Source organism: Pleurodeles waltl, chromosome 5, assembly GCF_031143425.1.
Source record: "Pleurodeles waltl isolate 20211129_DDA chromosome 5, aPleWal1.hap1.20221129, whole genome shotgun sequence".
Taxonomy (NCBI): Eukaryota; Metazoa; Chordata; class Amphibia; order Caudata; family Salamandridae; genus Pleurodeles; species Pleurodeles waltl.
Genome location: NC_090444.1, coordinates 699,336,547 through 699,350,842, shown reverse-complemented (window position 1 = coordinate 699,350,842; position 14,296 = coordinate 699,336,547). Strand labels below are relative to the sequence as shown.

General features: G+C 42.8%; 1 protein-coding gene across 3 annotated transcripts in view; it reads right to left on the bottom strand.

Annotated features, from left to right (window-relative positions):
• SCAF8 (SR-related CTD associated factor 8) overlaps positions 1-14,296 on the bottom strand; it is a 1,507,655-nt gene that overhangs the window by 474,339 nt on the left and 1,019,020 nt on the right. The window contains exon 22 of one of the 3 annotated variants that reach the window (XM_069234634.1): positions 1,371-2,935. The exons of 1 other annotated variant lie outside the window; for it this stretch is intronic. The gene's annotated coding sequence lies outside the window, so the exon portion shown is untranslated. Of the gene's footprint in view, positions 1-1,370; positions 2,936-14,296 lie in introns of those variants that run through there. One more of the 3 variants, XM_069234635.1, reaches the window with a different exon arrangement.

The following is a 14,296-nucleotide window of genomic DNA, read 5'->3' as shown; positions in this document are numbered from 1 at the left end:
AAACCAAACAGTGGAATGAAGAGCTATCTAATATCCAGGTAGGCAACTTCTTGCATGTGTTGCAAGTAGGCAGCTACTGTTCCAAGAACAAACGTTTACATTCATGAGACAGCCCCACAATTTGTGATGGGGCGGCCCAGAGGCCTAACTCTTATGACTCCTTAAGACACGAGTCACCTCACGCCTATCTGCAAAACTAAGCCAGTGAGGCCTCCCACAACCTAGACAGTTAACACGAAGTGCTTACACACTGCCCTATTATGTTCTGAGCAGTGATATAGAGTTAGTAAGCCATTAGATCCAGAGGATAACTGTTTTCCAGTGCATCATTATACTGTGAAAGCAGGGATCGCATGTCCTCCCTTCAGTGTACTAGTGACGCCCTTAAGCTTGGCGCCTAGAACAACGGCACTGACCATGGGGACAATAGTAATTCATGTTGGGCTTTAACAGGGTAAGACCCCCCCGCCAATCCCCTTAGTTCGAAAATTACATTATGGCACTATGAAGCACCTCTCAAGGGCATTAAGGTGGCTCAAAAACCACTGCAGGTGTTATCAAGCTTACCCAATGTTCAAAGAGGTATTAAGATCATGACCCAAAATTCACACGTGGCACTGCCAGTTATTTATCAATATATTCGTTCTGCATTTTGTGCAGAAGGAAAGAATCTGACATAACAAGAAATCCTAAAAATTAAAAATGGTTCAAACACAATCTTTAAATCCATGAAGTTGCTCCAAAAACAGTGATCTATAATTGGTAAAAACAAATGGCTGAAACGAACGCCTTGAGGGTCTAAAGTTCCCTGACGTAACGTTGAAGGTTGATTAATTTTGGAGCCCCCAGGGTATATTTAAATAAAATATATATATAATAACCCAACCCTTTAAAAACTTTACAACTAGGTCAAGTAAGCTAAAGGTAACTGTAGAATCAAAGGAATCTACCAGGTCCCTGGAGTAATACCCTTTGGTGATTTGTTTTTTTAGATAAGGAATATTGAATGGAATACATATTTTCGGTGCAGTCATTCGAAGCCACGTGGAATTTAAGCAACCCCATGCTTTAAAACTTGGTAGCTCCAATGATCATTTGTAGGAGTAGAAGGATGTTGACCAGTGGGCAGGAAAGCCATGATTATGGTTTTATGCAATATACATATAGCCATATAATGATGGAATGTAGGGATTTAAGGTGTTATTACGAGCAATGAGACATGCAGTTGGATAATAGTATGTCAAGTGTGGAAGCTTGCATGTGAACTACCAGACTCGCCTGACATTCTGAATTTATGAAACATAAATGCTAAGCAAAGGTCGAATAACTGACTAATATCACAAGTGCTTGTTTTTTGTTTTTTTAAAACATTCTTTTATTTGCATTTTAAGAACAAATACAAACCGGGCCTCAGATGACAAATGGTGTAAAACACTTTTCTGGCTTTTATAAACAAGCGATCAATAGTACTAGTGTCCAATGATGAGAGGCTGCTTCCCTAGTTCAAAAAAGTACAAAGAATTAAAGTAGAATAGTCCTACTTATGGAATCTAGGGCTGTGACTTAAGGGACAAAGCAGAGAAAAGTTGGTAGCTTAGTATTCCAGTGCAAACAAGTGAGCCTTTATGTCGTGCAGAGCTCCATGAAGAGGCGACGAAGACACACCAAGCGAAAGAACGGATACTATCTTGAGATACAGTACTATAAATCTCAGCATTAAACTTCACCCATCAATCTTCATTCAGGTGCAGAGTAGGAGAAACAGCTCAGAAAAAAAGGTCTCTTACGATTACACGTGGAGAAGGAAACTATTTACACCACAGTTTTCATTAATAAATAAGAGCCTACATCCCAATTGCTGACCATTTCGGCTTCAGGTTAGGAGTACTGAAGGGAGCCTCAAAGGTGTGACCACGTAGCATTCAGGATTATTAAGATCTTGGTCTCAGTTTTCTGCTGTAGGTTTATGTACCACTTCAGTTCCCCCAAAAACAATTCATTCCTTTTGATTCCTGGTTAATCTTCAGCTGAATGGCTGTGGAGTCCTTTTTCACCTTCTTGTTTAAGGAGTGCCAGGTGTTCCTATTCTTTGCTCAGCAGCTAGTGTTAGGAACAGGGAGATATAATTTTGCTCCAAGAGTAACTGACCTCAGGTTTGGTTGCCACCAATATCCAGTCATCATGCTTGACATTAGTTGGGCTGATAAGACTAGTTAGCCCTCTGAGAAGCAGAGGGCACCAGGAGGTCCATTGTTTCAAGACAGGGTATTAAATGAAATACAGTGAATCCACTCAAATCAGAATGAAAGAAATTCTGAAAATGACAACACTTTAATATACATTCGGAAGCAAGTTACCAGATCTGTCACACACTTGTCTTATTTTTGAGCCAACTACTACTTCTGGTGCCTTACTACTGGCCACTACTGGGAATGGGAAGTTGGGTATGTCACATGTTTTGCCTATTCCATTGTTGCTCCATTGTGACACTCTGGTTTCAAAACTGCTCCCGGTTCGCTAAGCTATCACGTTTAGAAGATGTTCGTAGCCTTCCGAATGACAGACTAAGGAAAAGAGTTTGCTCAGAAGGGCACGCTTACTTCCCGGGCCCAATGTTTACTCAACTATCCACACTTCAGACAAGAGTCAAGGAGTGCGTCTGTTGTTTCAGGGCTGGACAATCATCCACTGAGGGTCCAGACGGCTGTCTTGTGTTGTCCCTTTGTGTATTTAGTGAACATTTACATTTTTTTTTTTTTTTTTTTTAAAGTCATGTGTTAATGTGAAGGAGCCAGGTATCATGTGGGGCTCGTCTTGTAGTTCAACGGCTGGCTTCGACCAAAATGCCTCTTATCAGGGTTCAGTTCTAAACAGTTACTTGACATCCATGTGGAAACTTCGGCTAGGCAAGCAGAGAGCATGGATATCGCCCCACCTGGGTTTAAGATGAAAGAAACGTACAGTTGAGTATACAGTTGTTTACAAACGAAATCAAGCACTTCAAAATTTAGGAAGTTTGTTTTTTCTATCACTCTCTAGTGGCCAAGTCTCAGTGAAATCTGAATCACTCCTGGATCTTAAACTCAAGTTTAAAGCATTTTGGTAAACAGGCTGTTTCCATAAGCAGGTTTACAAATGCCATGACAACACACATTGGAAAGGAACCTCTAAAACCAGGGTTGGATTAAAATCTCACTTGTGACAGGGTAACTTGAGAGCTACTTGTGACTCTTACAGACTTGCTCTTGCAACAGACATTCATCAACGATGACATTGTTGTAATGTAGCCTCACATAATCTGCATAATTGACACTTCACAGGTGAGTGAATAAAGGCATTACCACATTTTCCTATGAAATTAGGTTTCTTTTGTATGTACATTGAATCATTTCACCCACCTTTATAAATATGGTAAAAGAATTGGAAGTGCTTCAAAAATTTCTGCTGCCTTCCTCTGTCGATTAGGTTTCTGATCTGGTTACATTTAGCCAGTGACCGGGGTGAAGATGCAAAGCATTTAGAACTTACAGATCTCTTTATAATCAATTTGCGTAGGCCTCACTTCTTGTACATTTGTCCTCTCTAAAAATGATACTTAGAAAATTTCACCCATTATAAACGACATCATTCCTATGGGCAACTTCAAAACAAAGGCTTAAAATATGTGCAAATCATAACAGTATAAACATCTGGATGATGCACTCTTAGCATTCTGTTTAACTGCACCATCACAATAGCATACTTTTGGTGACTTTTCAAGGTCCACCACAATCGCTTAATTTGCTCTATTACTTTACTTCTAGGTTTACATTTGGTGACCACTTGGTTCATAATAAACAGCTCCGTTTTTTCACAAGGCAGTACTGAATCGTCAAGCACACCCTGTCTCAAGAGTAAATAGTCACCCTACCTGGTCCCTATTTAAAAAAAAAAGAAAAAACAATGACAAAAGCAATTTCCACACCTAAAATGTGTGTATGCTGTCGAAAAATAACAACACTTGGGACAATCAAGGGTAATACTCATCAATTATATTAAGTCCTGCTAAGAATCACAGACACCATGTCTCACTGCAGAGTTGCCATTATTACAAGTAAAGACATTAAACAAAAATATAGGCGATACATTTGAACCTTCAGATAAACAAAGAAAACTATTAAAATGGGACTACACTCTTAATAGTTGAAGTTCAGGCAGGCTACATGCCAACCACATTACAGAAACAATGTCAGCACAGAAAATTACCTGAATGTCCTAATGCCCAGCTTAGACATACATCCAGCTAAAGGATTCACTTGACAGTATGATAATTCAGCCCTGCAACACTAAATCACCATATGAATACAAAAGCGTAACCAATATTCAGGCATTCACTAAACGATATACATTAAAAATAGCTGACTTTAATACAATATCAAAACTCGCGAACAATTGCAACAGTTATCAAATACATGTTTAATTCACAACAGTTTTACTAATTTCACCTCAAAACTTTGGCAGTAATGCCACTCAATTGTTTTTATTTTATTCTGATATGGGCAAATACAAATATTTCAGAAAAATATTTTTACAGTCGGATCTAGAGGTATTGTCGAATTAAAAATGCATGCTCTTGTGACAATAGTCTGAACTGGAAAATGAAATTCATACTCCACAGTTAAATGTATAGGAGTTTAACTGTGATTAGGGAAACTGTCAAGCCAGAAAAATTGGTCCTATTTAATTTAAAGCGTTCAATATTGAATAAGTGTCACAAGAATTAGGCTTTTGTTTTGTACTTTTTAAAGCTTTCACTCAAGAGTGACGTTATCACTAGACTCAGATGACACTCAACTTGTTCCGCAGAAGTGGATAGTGTGCAGTATGGCTTTAAAAGCAGTAAGCGAAGTAAAAGACTAAATGCATGTCATACTGATAATGACAGTCTCACTTGTAAAGAAAAGGAGTGAGGCCTTTAACTTTAGTAAGCGAGATACCAAATCATATGACTTCACAGAAGATAAATCATTTAACAAGAGTATGGATAATACGTAAGGAATGCTTGAATGTAAAGGGTGCAGTGTAACCAGAATTCACAAACAGTCTGGCGAAAACTAAATAAATCTCTGGCGGAGCCTCATCAGGAGCAATACGTCCAGTTCTGAAGGTGACGTGGACTAACAGTTTAAACTACACGTTTTTGTGAAATACTTCTCCACACGTACACAATACGAAAAGAAATAGGAAATAATAGAGAACCACATTCTTAATAGCAATATAAGGTATAACAGCCCAGTATTTTCAGGCTAAAAGTATATCTACTACTTTAGGTCACAATAACAAACTAAAGATAAAACGAAAAAATGTATTCACAGAAAAGTAAGTTCAGAAAACCGCCATGTAGTTGTGATGGAAAAATAAACTACATTTTAAAAACTATGAGCCAGAAACAACAGTACAGAGTAAGCATTGTGAAGAGTGCGGACCAACAGTTGTCTTAAATCGAATGGCAAACACTGTAGAAAGAGACTTCACAGATTAAATATAACAAATACTCCTTGTATAATTCCCCGTACTATAATTTGTGTCTATAGGGAAAATATCGCTTTTCTATTCAGATGTACTCTGAAATGAGGGAGTGGGCATGAAAATACTTCTTAAACGCAGCAATTAATTTGTAGCTTTTTTCAATGTTGTTTTTAGTTACAATAATCTGGAGCACTACCATGCCTGTAACTATTTCAAATGCTGAAACCAAGTCAATAACGGCCTGCTAAAATGACTAATCTAATCGAGGCAGAAACACACTTATTCTTTGCAACGATGCCCAGTCACACTACCCGCTTCGAGAACCAACAGGTACATATTAAAAGAAATAAAGCACCCAGAACTCTGTTACAGTAATTTGGAGGTTAAACCAACTAGGCAAAACAAATCTTACACGATAGTTAGCCTAACCCTCTCTTGTGGTTCACAGTTGCATGGATGCGACCTCCAGAGATTCCTAAAGTGTCCACCTTCACCTGTCACTGAGTAAAAGAGATGGCAATCTGTTTTTTTGGGGGGCATACCATACTTATTCCATTAGGCCATTAATACGCACTCTACTGTCCCAATGAATTATACAGTCCCCCTCCCAGGAGCTTTACACTCTACAAGATATCCCCCACAATCGAAAAGCTCCTAAAGAATAACCTTCCCACACTCTACAACAGTCTCCCTCGAACAGTACCAGTAAATACCACTGCAAGCTCCAGAGGTCCTATAAGCTTTGCAGAGGGTGACATTACCTTCAGTGTCAAACCTCAGGAAAATATGCCTGTCCAACACATTAACAGTGCCTAAAAGTTCACATACCAAAGGCAAAACCAAACATGCTGCCAACCTCCGAATTTCACAGGGACCAAAGCACACTAACCATCTCTTCAAAAATCCGCAAGGAGTGTCTCACTTTCGCCAGATACGAGCCCATATTTGGACAACAACGCATTCTGTTTTTTCCAGTTACACTAAAATGTGAACTGACAAAATTCTCAAATACAAAACTAACTTAGCAACAAATTCAATACTCTTACGTCCAATTTGAAAACAATGAAGTAAAAATAATCAAAACTATTTTCACTAACGTGATCCTTAAAAACAAGTAAACCAGGTTCTCCGTCTCATAAAAACTATTTTCTAATGCAACATTGAACTAAATGGTTATTTTAAGATGCCACTTTCCCCAACACAGGTTCTTTCTTTATACATACACTCACTCCCACCTAGCAAACCAACTATCACCATGATAGCAACATACCTCACAAAAAATATTAAACAAGCAGATAGGCTTCATGCTCCTAGAAAGCCAGAGTTAAAATAGCAAAGCGGCCTAAACTTACTATATATACATACATTCATTCGCTAAAAAAAACAAAGATTAAAGTGGGGTTATAGTTAAGTATGGTAACAAGATGCTAACACACATTAAACAACAAAAAGCAGAAATACACAGAAAAAGCAAAGATCAACGTGACTTTATAGTTGTGTTGAAATGAGGTAATGTTTAAAAAAAGAGCAATCACTGAAATTCACCAGTTATAGTTCATTGAACTAGTTTGCGACCTCTCATAGATTACATCAGCCATGGCATCTTAATTGACATCATTGATGACATTACTGTTGTCTCAAATTTTCAGTGAATTTCTAGGTGATTTTGATCAGACTATAAGTTGAACAAACACTGAATGAGAGCGTATCACCATTCCTAACTAGAACGTTACTTTAACCTTTGCTTTTTCCAGTGTACGCGATTTTGTTTTGCATTTTCTAAGCACACACCTACTGACTCAGTGACCTGAGCACCCCCAAAGCCTCACGAGACAGCTCCTCCCCTTGAATATGTGCCTAACTCCTTTGCAAATGTGCAACCCCTAGGCATTCCGCTCTGTGCAGGGGGTAGGTGAGCGTCGGAGGGAAAAGGGAGGGGGTGGGGGGGGGGGGGGGGGGTGAGGCTTATTGGGTGCTTAAAGAGGGGGGGGGGGGGGTGGAGGGGGGGGGGAAGAGGGGATTGTGCAACTTGCATCTAGCTGCCCTGCACATAGTCAGCCCTCGGTATGCAAGCCTTCTGGCCAGGCCGTGTACCCAATTCGACCTCCCTCCCTCCTAAAAAGATAATCACCCTGGGCAACTGCCAGGCCCCAGGCAGCGCACAGTCTTCAGCTATGAGCAGCAGTTGTTTGCCTGCCTGCTCCCCCTCCCCCCTCCCATTTACAGTCCACTACAGGCAGACAACGCGCATGGCATACAGTCAACTCAATAGCAGACTCTGGTCCATGACCAAACCACTAACTTTTTCTTCAAATGTTTTTGGGCACCGCAGTATTGGGTTGGAACTTTGGTAATTAACAGGAGGGCCTCACTGTTTACTGCAGTTCTTGTGCCCAAAAATATAAGTATATCTTATATTTTCGCGTAAGGGAGGCCATTTTGGAATCCCCCCTGCCCACTACCCCCACAAACATGGACCCAACCAATCAGATCCCTTTGGTACCATGGCTCCTTCTCCAGATCCATGGTACAGAAATGACAGACTGACATAAAGCGCCTGCAACATTCAGAAGCAACAATCTTTTTAAAAAATGTAGTTCTGAATTATCTTGCACAATCAAAAGTACAGTGATGAAACACTGTAAAAATAAGTACATTTTGCAGTTGCCCCAAGTCCCAAAATACATCATTACACTAATACGTGCCCCCATATGAACCCGGCAAATATATTCTAAACATTTATACTTAACAGTCGTTTTCTTTTTTTCGGGTTAACTATAGGTATACACATAACAGTCTCTTTGGAAATTAAAATGTAATTTTGGTTTGTGAGGTCTGTGATGGAATACCTTGTCAGGCCCGTACTGGAAGCATTCAACATGCTTCCCCATACCTCTAGGCCCTCCACAACCTCTTATCTCTCATGAGATGTACTTTTTCAGCTAATGCACACTCCATGCCATGGTATCACTTATCTATGCATCTATGCTAAGGTCATACAGGGCCAGTCATCCAGTAGCTATGTGCCTTTTGGCCAATACCAACACCATTTGCAAACATTTACATCACGTTTTTTTATTTTTGGGTCTGGTGATTATACCAAACAAACAGCTCCTTTGAGAGAGGATGAAGTGGACTCCTGTAGCTTATCAGAAACTGACCATCAAAAATATGTAACTCTTTCACAATTCCATGTAAGGTGAAAGAAAAACACTGTCTTTTCGCCACCTAGGACATTTGGCTGGCCTACTAGTGTAAAGGGGTTAGATACCTGTGTTGGAAATAATTAACCTCTTAAATGCGGGCGTCGGCCACTGGCCGACGCCCACACACCCTCCCTGGTGCGGGTCACGACCAGTGGCCGACACCAGGAAGGGCATTAATAAATCCTCGGGTGCGTCGCACCCGAGGATTTATTTTTTATTTTTTTCCCCCCCCCCGGGAGACACGGAAGCTACCGTGTCTCCCCCCGCCCCCCACCCGCCCCTTTGTGACGTCAGCGCGCCGCGAGGCGCGCTGACGTTGCAAAGGTGTTTTCCCCATGAAAGCAGGAAGCAGCCTTGCGGCCGCTTCCTGCTTTCATGGGGAAAACGGCCTTTTTCACGTTCGGGAAGGCCTCGTAAGAAAGGGGAGAGTCTCCCCTTTCTTACGAGGCCTTCCTGAAAGTGTTTCCTGGCCCCCGATCGCAGCACAGCTGCGATCGGGGGCCAGGAAACACTTTCAGGAAGGCCTCGTAAGAAAGGGGAGACACTCCCCTTTCTTACGAGGCCTTCCTGAAAGTGTTTCCTGGCCCCCGGTCGCAGCTGTGCTGCGATCGGGGGCCAGGAAACACTTTCAGGTTTCCTGGCTCCCCCGATCGCAGCACAGCTGCGATCGGGGGGGGTCAGGAAACATTTTGAAAAGGCCTCGTAAGAAAGGGGAGACTCTCCCCTTTCTTACGAGGCCTTCTGAAACAGTTTCTGGCCCCCGATCGCAGCTGTGCTGCGATCGGGGGCCAGAAACAGTTTCAGAAGGCCTCGTAAGAAAGGGGAGAGTCTCCCCTTTCTTATGAGGCCTTCTGAAACGGTTTCCTGGCCCCCGATCGCAGCACAGCTGCGATCGGGGGCCAGGAAACCCCACTAGACACCAGGGATTTCACTTTTGGGGGGCAGCCCCCCCCCCGGAAAACGGGCCCCCCCCCCCCCCCCCCCCGGGCATAATTTTCCTAAAAAAATAAAAAGGTAGGTGCCCCCTGGGGAGGGGGGTCGCGATCGCGCCCCCCTCCCCCCCCCAGGGGATTTTTTTTTTTTTCAAAAAAAAAAAAAAAAAAAAAAAAAATGAAATGACAGGGGGTCGCCCGTGGGCAGGGTGACCCCCTGTGGGGGCATTTTTTTTTTTAGATGTTGTAGGGTTTCCCTGGGGGCCATTTTGGCCCCCAAGGAAACCATACAACAACTAAAAAAAAATATATGTATATATCTATATATATTTATCTATGTAGATAGATATATCTAGGTACATGGATATATCTATAGATATATCTATGTAGATATATATTTATATATATATATATATAGGTAGATCTGTATCAAAGAGATTTATAAAGCGCGCTACTCACCTGTGAGGGTCTCAAGGCGCTGGGGGGGGGGGGGGACGGGGGGGAGGGAAAGGGGCTAGGAGGTTCACTGTTCAAAAAGCCAGGTTTTGAGGCTCTTCCTGAAAAGAAGTAGGTTTTGGGTCTTGCGAATGTGAGTTGTGAGTGCGTTCCATGTTTTGGGTGCAATGTAGGAGAAGGATCTGCCCCCGGTGGTGGTGTGTTTGATGCGGGGGTCAGAGGCGAGAGAGAGGTCAGCTGAACGGACGTTTCGTGTGGGGGTGTGGAAGGTGACTCTCGTTGAGGTAGGCAGGGCCTGTGTTGTGGAGTGATTTGTGTGTGAGGATGAGGATCTTGAAGGTGATCCTTTTGTCAATGGGGAACCAGTGGAGGGATTTGAGGTGTGGAGAGATGTGTTCGTGTCGGTGGAGGTCGAGGATGAGTCGTGCTGCTGAGTTCTGGATGCGTGTAGTTTGCACTTGAGTTTTAGAGTGGTGCCGGCGTAGAGGGCGTTTCTGTAATCAAGCCTGCTGCTGATGAGTGCGTGAGTGACAGTTTTTCTGGTCTCTGTGGGGATCCATTTTAATGTTTTTCAGTATACGGAGTTTGTTGAAGCATGAGGAGGTAAGAGCGTTGATTTGTTGGGTCATAGAGAGGGAGGAGTCTAGGATGATGCTGAGGTTGCGTGCGTAGTTGGCGGGGGTGGGTGCAGGGCCTAGCGTGGTGGGCCACCATGGGGGGTCCCAGGTTTTTTTGGTGAGGGCCAAAGAGGATTATTTCGGTTTTGCTTGAGTTGAGTTTCAGGTGGTTGGCTGTCATATATACATCACTTTTGTCAATATGTGTGTGGTTTCCCTGGGGGGAAAAGGGTCCGACTTGTCTAGTGGCAGTTTTAGTGCCATAAAGAAGCGCAGAAGGTTTATATGCCTACTGCAAAGAGCACATCTGTATTTTATGTAAATAGCTGAGTACATTAGTAAAGTCTATGGAGAGATGAAGGGCACTTTTGCTGGGTGGTAATGAGGGAATCCGAGGAGGAGGGAGTGGGAGCACCAATAATGATTGTTGGACTGGGCGCAGGAGGTGCTAAAGACTGTGACGAATGGTATGTGACAAGGTGTTTTTTGAGTGTCTTGAAAGTACGTGCTGATTGAGGGAAGAAGCGCAGGTAAGGTGGCCTCTACTGTTGCACGTATCTCACACACACCATCGATTTTGAGACTGTCTACGTAGGCTAGTGTTTTAGAGCAACAGTTTAGCCAATAGCAGAGATGGCATCTTGATGGATGACTGCTGCCTGCACTCGGGTTATAGAGGACCGCTCTGACATAGGATCAGAGACTGAGACATCAGATACTGAGACAGCATCTGAGGGATAGGACAATGGCGCAGACTCTGGGAGTGATTTTTTAGTCAGAGGAGTCCCATTCGAAAACTCCTCTTCCAGTACATTATGAGGGAGGTGATGAGGACAGTCCTGCTGTCCCTTCGCAAGCTGTTCGTGCAACTGGGTAATAGTGGGTTAGGCCAACCCAGAGAGCAGGTGAATGCGGTGGCAAGCAGAGAGAGAGTGCTCTCTTGGGAGCTCACCAATTTAGTTCAGCCCCAAATTCCACCACCCAAATCATATTGTGGAGACATCAAAATTGTCTATGGCAAAACAAACTGGTTTTGTAAGGCAGGCACCTGTGTTTTTGGTCCTGGATTCGGCGGCCATATAGAGAAACACACTAAACCCAAACATTTCTGGAAACTAGACATTCGGGGGAGTCCACAGAGGTGTGACTTGTGTGGATTCCCCAAAGTTTTCTTACCCAGAATACCCTGCAAAGCTGAAATGTTGAGAAAAAACTCAATTTTTCTCGCATTTCTGTCACACAAACTACAGGAATATGCTGGGATCCACAACATTCCTACCACCCAGTGACTCCTCACCTGTCCTGATAAAAACACTACCCCACTTGAGTGCCTACACCTAGTGCCTGTGTCAGGAATGGATCACCCCAGGGTCAACAGCTGCCTCACGTAAGGACCAACATTGACCGTTGTGTGATCTATTCCTGTCGCAGGCACCAGGCCTAACCACACAAGTGAGGTATCATATTTATCGGGAGACTTGGGGGAACGCTGGGTGGAAGGAAATTTGTGGCTCCCCTCAGATTCCAGAACTTTCTGTCACCGAAATGTGTGGAAAACGTGGTATTTTAGCCACATTTTGAGGTTTGCAAAGGATTCCGGGTAACAGAACCTGGTCCGAGCCCCACAAGTCACCTCATCTTGGATTCCCCTGGGTTTCTAGTTTACAAAAATGTGCTGGTTTGCTAGGTTTCCCCAGGTGCCGGCTGAGCTAGAGGCCAAAATCCACAGGTAGGCACTGTTTTCTATGAAAAAATGTGATGTGTCCACGTTCTGTTTTGGGGCATTTCCTGTCGCGGGCGCTAGGCCTACCCACACAAGTGAGGTATCATTTTTATCGGGAGACTTAGGGGAACGCCGGGTGGAAGGAAATTTGTGGCTCCTCTCAGATTCCAGAACTTTCTGTCACCGAAATGTGAGGAAAACTTGTTTTTTTAGCCACTTTTTGAGGTTTGCAAAGGATTCTGGGTAACAGAACCTGGTCCGAGCCCCGCAAGTCACCCCTCCTTGGATTCCCCTAGGTCTCTAGTTTTCAGAAATGCACAGGTTTGGTAGGTTTCCCTATGTGCCGGCTGAGCTAGAGGCCAAAATCTACAGGTAGGCACTTTGGAAAAAACAGCTGTGTTTTCTATAAAAAAAATAGGATGTGTCCATGTTGTGTTTTGGGGCATTTCCTGTCGCGGGCACTAGGCCTACCCACACAAGTGAGGTATCATTTTTATCGGGAGACTTGGGGGAACACAGAATAGCAAAACAAGTGTTATTGCCCCTTATCTTTCTCTAAATTTTTTCCTTCCAAATATAAGAGAGTGTGTAAAAAAGACGTCTATTTGAGAAATGCCCTGCAATTCACATGCTAGTATGGGCACCTCGGAATTCAGCGATGTGCAAATAACCACTGCTCCTCAAAACCTTATCTTGATCCCATTTTGGAAATGCAAAGGTTTTCTTGATACCTCTTTTTCACTCTTCATATTTCAGCAAATGAATTGCTGTATACCCAGTATAGAATGAAAACCAACTGCAGGGTGCAGCTTATTTATTGGCTCTGGGTACCTAGGGTTCTTGATGAACCTACAAGCCCTTTATATCCCCGCAACCAGAAGAGTCCAGCAGACAAAACGGTATATTGCTTTCAGAAATCTGACATCGCAGGAAAAAGTTACAGAGTAAAACATAAAGAAAAATGGCTGTTGTTTTCAGCTCAATTTCAATATTTTTTTATTTCAGCTGTTATTTTCTGAAGGAAAACCTTGTAGGATCTACACAAATGACCCCTTGCTGAATTCAGAATTTTGTCTAGTTTTCAGAAATGTTTAGCATTCCGGGATCCAGCATTGGTTTCACACCCATTCCTGTCACTAACTGGAAGGAGGCTGAAAGCACCAAATATAGTAGAAATGGGGTATGTCCCAGTAAAATGCCAAATTTGTGTTGAAAAATTCGGTTTTCTGATTCAAGTCTGCCCGTTCCTGAAAGGTGGGAAGATAGTGATTTCAGCACCAGAAACCCTTGGTTGATGGCATTTTCAGGGAAAAAACCACAAGCCTTCTTCGGCAGCCCTTTTTTCCAATTTTTTTGGAAAAAACAAAATTTTCACTGTATTTTGGCTATTTTCTTGGTCTCCTCCAGGGGAAACCACCAACTCTGGGTACCATTAGAATCCCTAGGATGTTGGAAAAAAAGGACGCAAATTTGGCGTGGTTAGCTTATGTGGACAAAAAGTTATGAAGCCCTAAGCGCGAACTACCCCAAATAGCCAAAAAAGGGCTCAGCACTGGGGGGGGGAAAGGCCCAGCAGCTAAGGGGTTAAACTGCAACAACTTAAACTGTGCTGTGTAACACACTGCAAACACTAAGGTACATACGGCTTTCAAGCTTGTATCTGTAAACTATTGTCCAATGTTCCTCTCCTATTAGCCCTGGCGTTTATATTCGGGTTTGTCTCTATCTGTTTTTAAGGCATTATACATTAGTCTCACAAGATAGCATTCCATACCCTATGTCAATATAGCGTCAAATGTGGTTGTGAAGTACAAGTTACTTGCCTTCAGTAACCAAATATCTGAAAAAGACATA